Here is a 10,378-nt window from a genome sequence, read left to right on the forward strand (position 1 = left end):
TTTTTTTCTGCCCTAGATGTTTTTATGTGCTTTACAGTTTGCTTCATTTTCTGCAGTTCCCTTCTTGAGATTGAGCAGCTTCACACTACATTTCTTTGACATACTCTCTCTGCTGCAATGTTAAACTTAATGCTGAACCTTTCAAATGGACTTCCTACTATAGTTCCTAATTTTGTTATTTTAAGACCTAAGAGTTACTCTCCTGAGCTTATTTTGTGCAGTCTCCTGACTGGCATCCTGACTGCTGCTTCCTGAATTCTCTTCCTAAATTTATGCTTGTTCTAGAGCCAGAGATACAGTATGGAACAAAAATTTGTGTTTCTTTAATAGCAAAATCTGGTGGCTGCTGGCCTAAACTTAACGTGGATCTACTTTGCAGTGGCACAGTTACTGTTGTTCTTCAGCCCTGATGTTTGCAAGCTGCAAACTAATCTTAATTCCAGCCATACCCTTCATTATTTCACTGAGAAACCTGATCTTGCTTGTCCCAAAAATATGTTGTAATTAGCTTCTAAAGAATTGACTTTGAGAGCTCTTCAGTGGAAAAGATAACTGGATCACAACAGAATGAGTACAGTTACTGAATAATGACAGTTAATGAAAAAATACCCAGGACGTATAATACTATATGCAGAAAGAGAAGGATCTTAGTGATTTAATTCTTAGAAGGTTTTAAATATTAAGAAAGATCACTAATCTTTTTACAGCTGTATCTTTCCTTTCTGCTGAAAGTGTACCTGCTGCTGAGAAGCTCAGCATGCAGTGAACCTGAGGACAGAAGAGTGTTTTTCCAGATGAAAAGAGTTTTTTCATTGTCTAATCACTATTATTGATTTGTGTTATCACAAGTGGCTGTATTTGTTACTCTTTTTTTTTCCTGGGAAGGGCTGATATATGTTTACACCAATTCTTGTCTTTTGTGCTTATCTTCACCAATGTCATTTTGGTAGCTGGGCAGCTCCTCTTGTTCCTCTGTCTCCAAGCCTCACCCTCCTGGGTGCTATCTACATACCCTGTGGAACTATAATCCCCATTTTCTCCCCAAGAAATGTCATGGATCAGTCCTTAGTATACCTGAGGTGCATTATCCAATTGCAGTCTAATTCTTACTGTATAGCTTCTACCTTACCAAGCTGTAAACATACTGCTTTATCAATAAACACTGTTCTTGTGGAGATAATGTATGGAAGAAGTTTTCTAAACTTTCTTGTTAATGTCTTCAGGAATTATGATGCCTAAAACTACATTCGGATTTGCTTTCCAGCTGCTCCCTTACTTTGATCCAGACCTGCTGTACTTTGGTGGCGTTGTTCTCATGGGTGATGTCCATTCCCGTTACAACTCTCACTTACTTGCATTTCCACTGCAACAGCAACTGAGCATCTAGTGGATTTATTCTCCTACACTCTTCTGAGATCCTACACTTGAGTCACACTCCCATGGTTACAAGTCTGTGCCAGTGCCAGTATGGTGGTTTGACCTTGGCAGCATGCCAGGCGCTCACCAAAGCTGAGTTGTCAGTTGTCCCTCTCCTCCTTGGCTGGGCAGGGGAGAGAAGGTATAAGGAATGGCTCGTGGGTCAAGACAAGGATGGGGAAATCACTCAGCAGTTACCATCATGCACAAACAGACATCACTTGGGCAGATCAGTTTAATTTACTACCATTCAAATCAGACTGGGACCATGAGAAATAAGACCAAATCTTACAAACACCTTCCCCCGACCCCACACTTTTCCCCCCCACCCCTCACTTTTTTCCGGGCTCAACTTAGTTCCTGATTTCTCTATCTCCTCCTCGCGAGCAGTGCAGGGGGCTGGGGAACGGGGCTGTGCTCGGCTCATCACACCTTTCCCGCGCTGGTGCTTCCTCCTCACGCTGCCCCTGCCCCAGCGTGAGCCCCCCCGCGGGGCGCAGCCCCCCCGGCCCAGCCGGCTCCAGCCCGGGTCCCCGCGGGGCCACAGGCCCTGCCCGGAGCTGCCCCAGCGCGGGCTGCCCGCGGGTCACAGCCCCCTCGGGGCGTCCCCCTGCCCCGGCGTGGGGCCCTGCCCGGGCTGCGGGGGGGGGGCTGCTCCCCCGTGGGCTCCAGGGGCTGGGGGCACAGCCCGTCTCACCGGGGGCTGCACCACGGGCTGGGGGGGAACCTCTGCTCTGGCGCCTGGAGCCCCCCTGCCCCTGCCCTGCCCGGCCCGGCCCGGGTGCCTGCAGGGCGGCTGCGCTCACGCTCTCGCTCCCCGCTGCCTGCGAGCGCCTTTGCGCAGCGACTTTCCCCCTTCCCAGCTGTCACCCCCGAGGCGCCACCGCCCTCGCTGCCGGCTCGGCCTCGGCCAGCGGCGGGTCCGGCCTGGAGCCGGCTGGTGTTGGCTCTGTGGGGCACGGGGGCAGCTTCTGGGACCTCCTCACAGAAGCCACCCCTGCAGCCTCCGTGCCCTCCCCCCCCCCCCCCCCCCCCCCAAACCAACCAAACCCAACCTTGCTATGCAAATCCAATACAGCAAGTAACTGTTCCCTGTCTTCTAGATCTAGGTGCCCCCTGTCTCGGACTGGATCTGAGTGTTTTTTCACTTTCAAGGACTTTCAAGGGCAGCCAGTAGAAGGGACCCCAGCAATACTGTTCCCTGCAGCTTTGTGACAAGGCACGGAGGAAGGACCCTAAAGAAGCAGCTTCACCGCGTAATGTCGTTGCTCTCTACCCAGCGCTCTCCTTTGGCAATCCACCCAGTAACTGCCACAGGACCCTGTTCTGCAGTCAGCTGCCTGCAACCTGTGACTGTTATCATGAGCACTGCAAAGATACCTCTGGAGCTGCTGCTGATTGTGCCTTCGTTTGATGGTCTCACTGGGTACACATTGCTGTGGCTAAAATAAACAGTTTTGAGTGGTGAAACCTTGAAGTTAATTTGCCTTTGGGTTTTTCAGCAGTGGTTGGTGTTCAGATAACACAGCAATTTAACCACTAGATAGAGCATTATCTTGACCGAAGCATTATCAATATGGCAAATAGAAAACTGTGCAGTCAACCTCAGTTACCTTTTCCTGTTCAACATTCACTGCCATTGGGCTCAGGGAGGCAACAATCTGCTCAGTCCTGTGCTGCACCAAGCAATGCTTTGAAAGAGCACAAGCTAACACAACCCCTGACACCTCTGTTGACTTTTCCAGATACTTTTCCAGTAGCGCTTTGGGAAGGTAAATTTGCCTAAATGTTAAGTGAAAGCAACTCAGTACTTCTGGGAAGCAAATCCTCTGTCATTACTACTAATGCTAGCTGGTGAACAGGGTTACTAGGAGTGGACTGGACCCTGCAGCTTGGCTGGACAAGCCACAGCATTCCTGGGAATGCAAGTGTATTCCGGAATGCACACGTGTGTACCTGTGTGCACAGGGTGGGACATTCACAATATCCACATTCAAACAAAAGAAAGGCATAACCAACACTCACACAGTGAGCCTCGTGTGGAGTTACAACTGAGCTAAGAAGTGATGTCACATGTCAAGGAGTATTTTGTTGCTTTGTTTCCTGCTTTTTAGGTAAGGAAATTACATTAGGTACCACACATATCTAAGTGAATTGCAGCTGTTCATGTACTTATCCCTGTCAGTATCTACAAGGCAAGATTTCCTTTAAGATTTTCAGCTCAGCTGACCCTTCTGAATCACTGTGACCTCTCTCACCACAGGGACTGAGTGCTTTTATGCCTGTAATGTCACTTATCTCACAACCCCTCACACACTGGAACAGTACTACTGCCCCTCTCACACAGGCAAGAGCAGGAGTGCTGGGGGATAAAAGTCCTGCCTGACAAGTCCATGATGGAGGTGGGTGCCTTGCCCACATACAATCTACGTGTCATCTTATCTAGGTGCTGTATGAACACACAGGACAACTGGAACAGCATGCAATGACCGAGCATGTGTCAGGTCAGGTTTTGCTGCAGTGGCCAAGCCTGGGATGGGATCAGATTGGGTGGTACTTTGTTGAGAAAGTGTCAAAGAGTTGATAGATACTTCTTTTCCTCTTCTTTTGGGGTATATACATGAGATAGGAAAGAGCTGTGTGCTGGCAAGGCTGGCTTTGGGGGTAGAAGAGGAGCTCTTCGCAGTTCAAGACAAATAAAAAAAACTTATCTTTGTTTGCTTTCTTTTTTTACAAAACACTTGGCTGCTGAAAGGATGCATAAACCAAGTTTCCTCCTGCTATGTTCCTTTTCCTCTGTCACAGTTTCAAGATATTCTTCACAATCAAACGCTTAAGAACAATTAAATATCTTTCCAAATAACAAGGCAGCAGCCAGAGGCGAAGTCCTATATTGTCCAACTCCAGTGTGAGCTTTCAGACTGAGCCTTCTCTTTTCCCTGAAGCTCTGGATTCCTCCTCTCTTGGGTTTGCAGCACCCAGAATTTATTTAGAAAACAAGAGAGTTTAACCCCTAACAAGCAAGCCATACCATATTTACGCAGTCAGATGCAACAGCCCTGACTGAAAGGCTGGAAACCCCTACAGCGAGGGACCTGACCAGTGCTTTCAACATGTTATTTAAAAACAATCTGTTGGTTTTTATAGCTTTTGGCTATATAGACAAAACACAGCCAGTTAAAAAAGTAAAATTAAATAAAATCTAAAAAATATCTGGTGGGGCTTAGGCTCTTTCCCTTCAGTGCCTTACTCCTGGCTAACAAAATTAACTCACAAAGTATTTGGTATCTTTGCTGCTCTGGACTTGGAGCTATTCCAATGCCAAACTGTCTTGAGGGGTGTGTGTGTGTAGTGTGTTTCTAGGCCTCCTGACACATCACTGTTGTTGTTCTGCTAATGCAGTAAGTCTAATTTGTTCTAAACTGTGATCCTCTTCTTAATCCTACTGATTTACTTTCTACTTCTCACCATTAATGTACTCAGAAACCTTCAAGATTGCAGCAGTAGGGCCACTTCCTTCAAAATATCCTATCGTTTCTTTGGCCACATGGAATGTGAATGTTGTTTCATCTGTCTTCATTAGTATAACAAATGCTGCTTGAATCCCATGGCAACCATACAAAAACACCTGTTAACACAGAAAATGAAAAAGAAAGACAGATTAATAAATATATAAATACATAAAATATATATTATAGGATATCCAACAAAATGATAAGAGGAAAAGCAGATTACTTTTTTGTTGTGGGTTTTTTTGGTGGTTTTTTTTGTTTGTTTGTTTGTTTTTTTAAATAAAGACTTGTAGATGCCCAGTCCAGCAGTTATCTTCCACTGGCTGTTTGGTGGAGAGGCACAAATCCACTTACACAACCAGAAAGAAATATGCAAAAGCACACATATCAAGCACAGAACCATCCTGTGTTTGTTTATGCCTATTCCATCACACGTTATTTGGTAGGTCTTATATTGTGGCATTTTGGTTTTTATATGCTGTGCAGTACTTCAATGAGCTGTTGTTTTGCAGAGCTGTTCTGTCAGTTTGTGCTCTTGTAAATATGTCTCTGAAATGGTGGAGAGCTAGCTAAAATTAAAATCATATGTCTTTCCAGCTGCAGCCAGCAAATGAGGATAAAGGCATTCCTGAATCCCATTAGAGGATCTCTGTGGTATTTCAGACATCTTGAGGTTGCTGTCATCAAGCCTGTCCCTACTAAAGATCACTCCAGCATTGTAAGAAGCTCACCCTTACAACTGTCATTATGGCAGTACTAATTGTCCTAGGAGGTGGGTGGTCACAGTGAAAGTGAACGCTCTTTTGCTCCTGCAACACTGAAACAACAGGCTGCTCTGCTGCAAATAACCTGTGCTGGCGGACTCCTAGAACTAAGTAGGCAGCCCAGGGACGTAGGAGCAAACCGTGGTGGACTCCCTGCCTCTGGTGGGGGCTTCCATCGACTCAGACCCACGTTCGTGAGAAAGCCCAGAGCATGAGTGGAACCCATCAGCACGGACAAAGGAGCAAGGGGAGCAGGCAGCAGAACTCAAGTGTGAGTTGTAGACAGATCAGTTCAGCACATGGTGTGAAGCAGGAAAGTAAGTGTGCATAGGATATTAAGCGTATATAACCTAATGTATTAATAGTCATCATGAGAAGAAGGAAGTAAGGTTTTGAATCCAGTAGATAGACATATGTAATATCATGCAACTCTCTCATTTAATCATCCCCCATGAATTTTGTACATTTTCTCAGATTCTATAAACTATTTTGAATTTCCAAATGTGCGAGCATCATCTGGTAAATCACCTGCCATCACATTTGCTTACTAATGCCAGAGAACAAAATTGGGTTTAATTTGCAAAATGAGGTATGACCAAGCAATTGCTTACGGATATTGCAACGCCACTGTGGACTTCCCACACACAGAGCTACCCTGCAGTGTGAGACTGCATGACACAAGGCAGCTTTATGCATCTGAGCTCTCAAGGGCTCTGGTAGTGTTAGTTATCAGTTCCTGTACCAGTGTTGCTTCTGTGGTCACTCTTCTCACAGCAAGCACACTTGCAGCTGCGACCTTGAACCCTTGCTCTCAACCATGAAGACCAGTAGAACAAAAAAGGTTAGTCAATGTGGGCAAAATGTTCCTCCCCACTCACCTCTAACTGCTTGACCTGGTGGGAGGGAAAGCAGTTTTCCTGGTAAAACTGGAGGCTACAGTCACTGAGAGCTATAAGCTGTGGGTAAGGATGAAGGGTGTGTGGTGTGAAGGAGCCATACCTTTCCTGTCTCTTCATGCATGGCCCTTTCCAAAAGGCAGCTGTCACCAGGACCACAGCTCTGCAAAATATTTCAGAAGAGGCAGTCCTCAGCCTCTTTATATGTGGTTCCCCTCTTTATATGTAGGGGTAACATCTGCTATTGATACTCAGGGAGTAGCTGTGTGCGTGCAAGTAACAAAAAGCTATCATAAATACAAAGAAATGAGAATTTTTATTGAAGGGTGTGATGCTTCCTCCTTGTTTTCCCCAGTGTATGTTCTGGAACAGAAAAATATTCCTTTCCTTCATTTTTCTAGATACTAATCTACATTTTAAGATTTTTTCTTCTTCCTGGCTGGAGTAATTTTCTTGCCTCAGCTGCTAGAAGTACTCAGCTATTTATTTTTCTCATTAACCACCACTACCACCGCTAAATGGAAGCAGTTAAGATTTTCAACCAAATTAAAGTTGTGAAGCAAATGCATTGATTAGTCTTTCATCCCATACTTTGCCAAGTCTAAACAAGAGAGTGCACTTGTGAAAGGAAGCCTGTAAGGCTGAGGTCACAGGGAAGGTAAAACCGAAAGCCACAGGGTTTCTAGATTACACACAATATTAAGAACCACCACCAAACTTTTAGAAAATTGTTATAATCTTTAGGAATATGAATTAATTACAGGATCATGCTTCTTGAGGTAATAGTGACAACTTATATGTTCTCCTTTGTGCATATTTTTCAACCAGATTATCGCAAAAATGTTCTTCAGGGAACAGGGTGACACATCCTTATGAGGATCTTGGGCCTCTCTGAGACCATCAGCTAGTCCAGGAAGGTAGGAATAATATCTTCTGTGGACTTTTTTTTCATTCTGGTGCAAGGCTGACAGAGTTGCTGCCAGTAGACAGGAGATGGTAGCAAAGATACATGGGAAAAAGATCCCATGGGGAAAGGAGAGATAAGGAGAGAAGGATTTCGAAACACAGCTCATTCCCAAACTGGAGTTTATCACATATGTATTGTAACTTCACTGTCTGGGAAGTACTGTTTGCATGAAAAATGCTTTTTCCCCTGTATCACCAGATTTACATAGACACTATTTTCCAAACTAGAATTTCTTCTTCTTTTCCTGAGTCTTGCCATGATCTAGATGCTACCAGTACCACAGCTCTCAAAGGTGCCATTGAACAGTATGCTATGCAGGCCATATGATGGCATTAAGTTTAAGAAATTAAAAGTGCATTAAGCGTAATGAGAAGTATGCTTTAAGAAATAATGGCTTTTCACATCTCTGGAAACAAGAAACCATACAGCTGAGAGAGGCTTGAATGACAAAGGTCAAGTTCAAACTGAGATCACAATATCCCCCCAAAAGGTTGGCGGTGTTTAGATGCAGAATTTTCCTTTAGAGCATTGCTACTGCAGCGAACTGTGAGTTTAGCTCCATATGCAACACTGAACTCTCTCAAATCTCCTTTGGATGCAAATCTTGATCTGGGTCCATCTCTGTTGAGCAGCTTTGGCAAAACCTAAGTACATCAAATTTGTGCTTGTTGAACCTTGTGTCGATTTCTGCCCTCTACTGGAAACGAACCCGGTGGCACTCATTTGCTGCCAGAAAAATATCTCCTTGCACACACATGGGTGATGCTGCTTATTTTCTGCTTTTGTGACTGCTGAACAGTTTTGCCTGTAAAACCACTATTTTGGGTGACGGTACGGGAAGTGGAATAGGTTGTGAAATTGTAACTCTGAAGCATTCTTGCAAATACAATGAGGATTTTAAGACCATGGGGAAAGAATAAACCCCAAACATTACACAGTGACATTTTTACATTCTGTGGTGCAGTGTAAATTTGTTTCTTATGGCCCTAAATAAGAGGCATGCCAGTTGCAAGCGGGTCACTGAAGCAAGTACCTATCCTTTCCCACTGGGTGACATTCAGGAGACAGCTATCACAGGCCTGCTGGTGATTGCTAGATTTCTTGTAAGTTACGATTACCATTATATGACTATATTGGCTCGTGGGTGTGTTGGTCTGCTTGCAAATGGGAGACAGTGCTTTATTTGAGAGCTCTGGGAGAAAGGGAAGTAAATCTGCTTAGGAAAAAATAACAGTGAGAATGTAGATGAAATTATGGATGACACCATAAAGTTAGACAACATGAGTGAATGGGGCTGTTACAAAGAGAAGAAAATTCTGGCAAATGCTCTTCAGGGGCACCACCACCCCAGGGTGAAGAGATCAATTACAGATGCAAAGTTGCAGGTGCCGGGAGCTGTCTGTAAGTCTCTCCCTTGACTTGTCCTTTTTGTGAGAGTTTTCCCACTGTCCCTCACATGAAGGTGCACAAGCAGAATTGGGCATAGGAATACTGAAGCAGGTGAAGCAAGCTACTAAAATGTTATGACAGTCATAGATGGCTCATTTGGGAGTATTAAAGAGTACAGTGGGATGGAGTGGCACATATTCTTTAATAAAGGACAAGAAAACATTTTATGGTGTAATACATCATGGTAGGCCAGACAACGCAAGTGTGAATCTCAGTCACTTTCAAGATCTCCCTGATTCCCCCTTGTCTTTGACCATTAAACGATTTTTGTATTGTGGGAAATCCAATTAAAGACTAATTAAAGACTAATATTTATCTCATATTCTTCCTCCCTCCTTTTTGTAGGCTTTGTCCACATAGAGAGCTGTGCCAGTATTGCTTGGTTGGTGTTTTTAGGCAAACACTGTTAAATTGTTAGTGAATGTCTAAACAAGAAGGATCGAGAGCCTCTGACTTACAGGCTTTCTCATTCTCTCTTCACCCCTCGGAATGGCCCCAACAGTAGAGCCAGGTCAAATCACAGCAATTCTAGATTAAGCTTTTGTGTTTGACTCTTGCTGATACTCTGTTCTTTTGCTTTTCTTTTCTTGTAGTGCCAGTCATCGTCCACGTGCCATCTGTGTTGTCATCTGTCTGCACCCCCACCTCCACCCCCACAACTCAGGAAGCATTATAAACTCAGAGCAAGACTGTATGATCCAAAAGCAAGTGATCACTGCAAAGAAAACTGTCCCAGTCTAAAGAGATGCTGTATGAGCAAACAGCTGCAATACACTTTCCTGCTTAGCTTTATGGATATTTATATATATTATGCTGCTTATTCTGATAAGAAAGTTGTATGCTGCCAAACAGAAGAAAATGGTTTCATATCTAAAAGTCTGAGTTGGTATTTTTTTGACTTTCTGGAGCCTTAGGGATGTCCTGTTAATTCCTGAGTACTGCCTTGCACAAACTGCAAGGCAGCTTCCCCCATTTTCTTGTTTAAAAAGAAACTCCACTCAGCCTGCCTTTTCTTCTTTGTGGTTCCTCACATTTCTTTCTACCAGCCCTTGCAGAGGTGAATTCCCTTGCAGTGAGAATGAAGAATTTCAAAGCAATTAGGAGGTGGGTGGTTAATCTTCATGAAACTTCTCAACTGGTGTCACTTAGCATTACTCCAGACAGCATCAGCATAATTAGGCTAGTGCTTCTGGCTTTCTGGTTTGGCTTCTGCTGCTTGTAGGTTTAAAATCTTTGTAGGAAGCTTTAGGTTTCGTGAGCTGGTAGCAGAATACATGCTCAAGTTGATGTCTGCAATGAGCTGTCTGGCAGAAGTAGCAGGCTGTTGAGATGACTTGTGGAAAAACTTCAAGCTTGGCAAAACCCCACAGCATA

At 44.4% G+C, this 10,378-nt stretch overlaps 1 long non-coding RNA gene across 1 annotated transcript; it reads left to right on the plus strand.

Annotated features, from left to right (window-relative positions):
- Nucleotides 1-6,383: 6,383 nt before the first annotated feature.
- Nucleotides 6,384-10,096, plus strand: LOC129782767 (uncharacterized). Its single transcript, XR_008744867.1, has 3 exons — nucleotides 6,384-6,533; nucleotides 7,417-7,505; nucleotides 9,598-10,096. It is a non-coding gene; the product is annotated as an uncharacterized LOC129782767 (long non-coding RNA).
- The last annotated feature ends 282 nt before the right edge of the window (nucleotides 10,097-10,378 follow it).

The sequence above is a fragment of the Falco peregrinus genome, chromosome Z (genome assembly GCF_023634155.1).
Source record: "Falco peregrinus isolate bFalPer1 chromosome Z, bFalPer1.pri, whole genome shotgun sequence".
Lineage (NCBI taxonomy): Eukaryota > Metazoa > Chordata > Aves > Falconiformes > Falconidae > Falco > Falco peregrinus.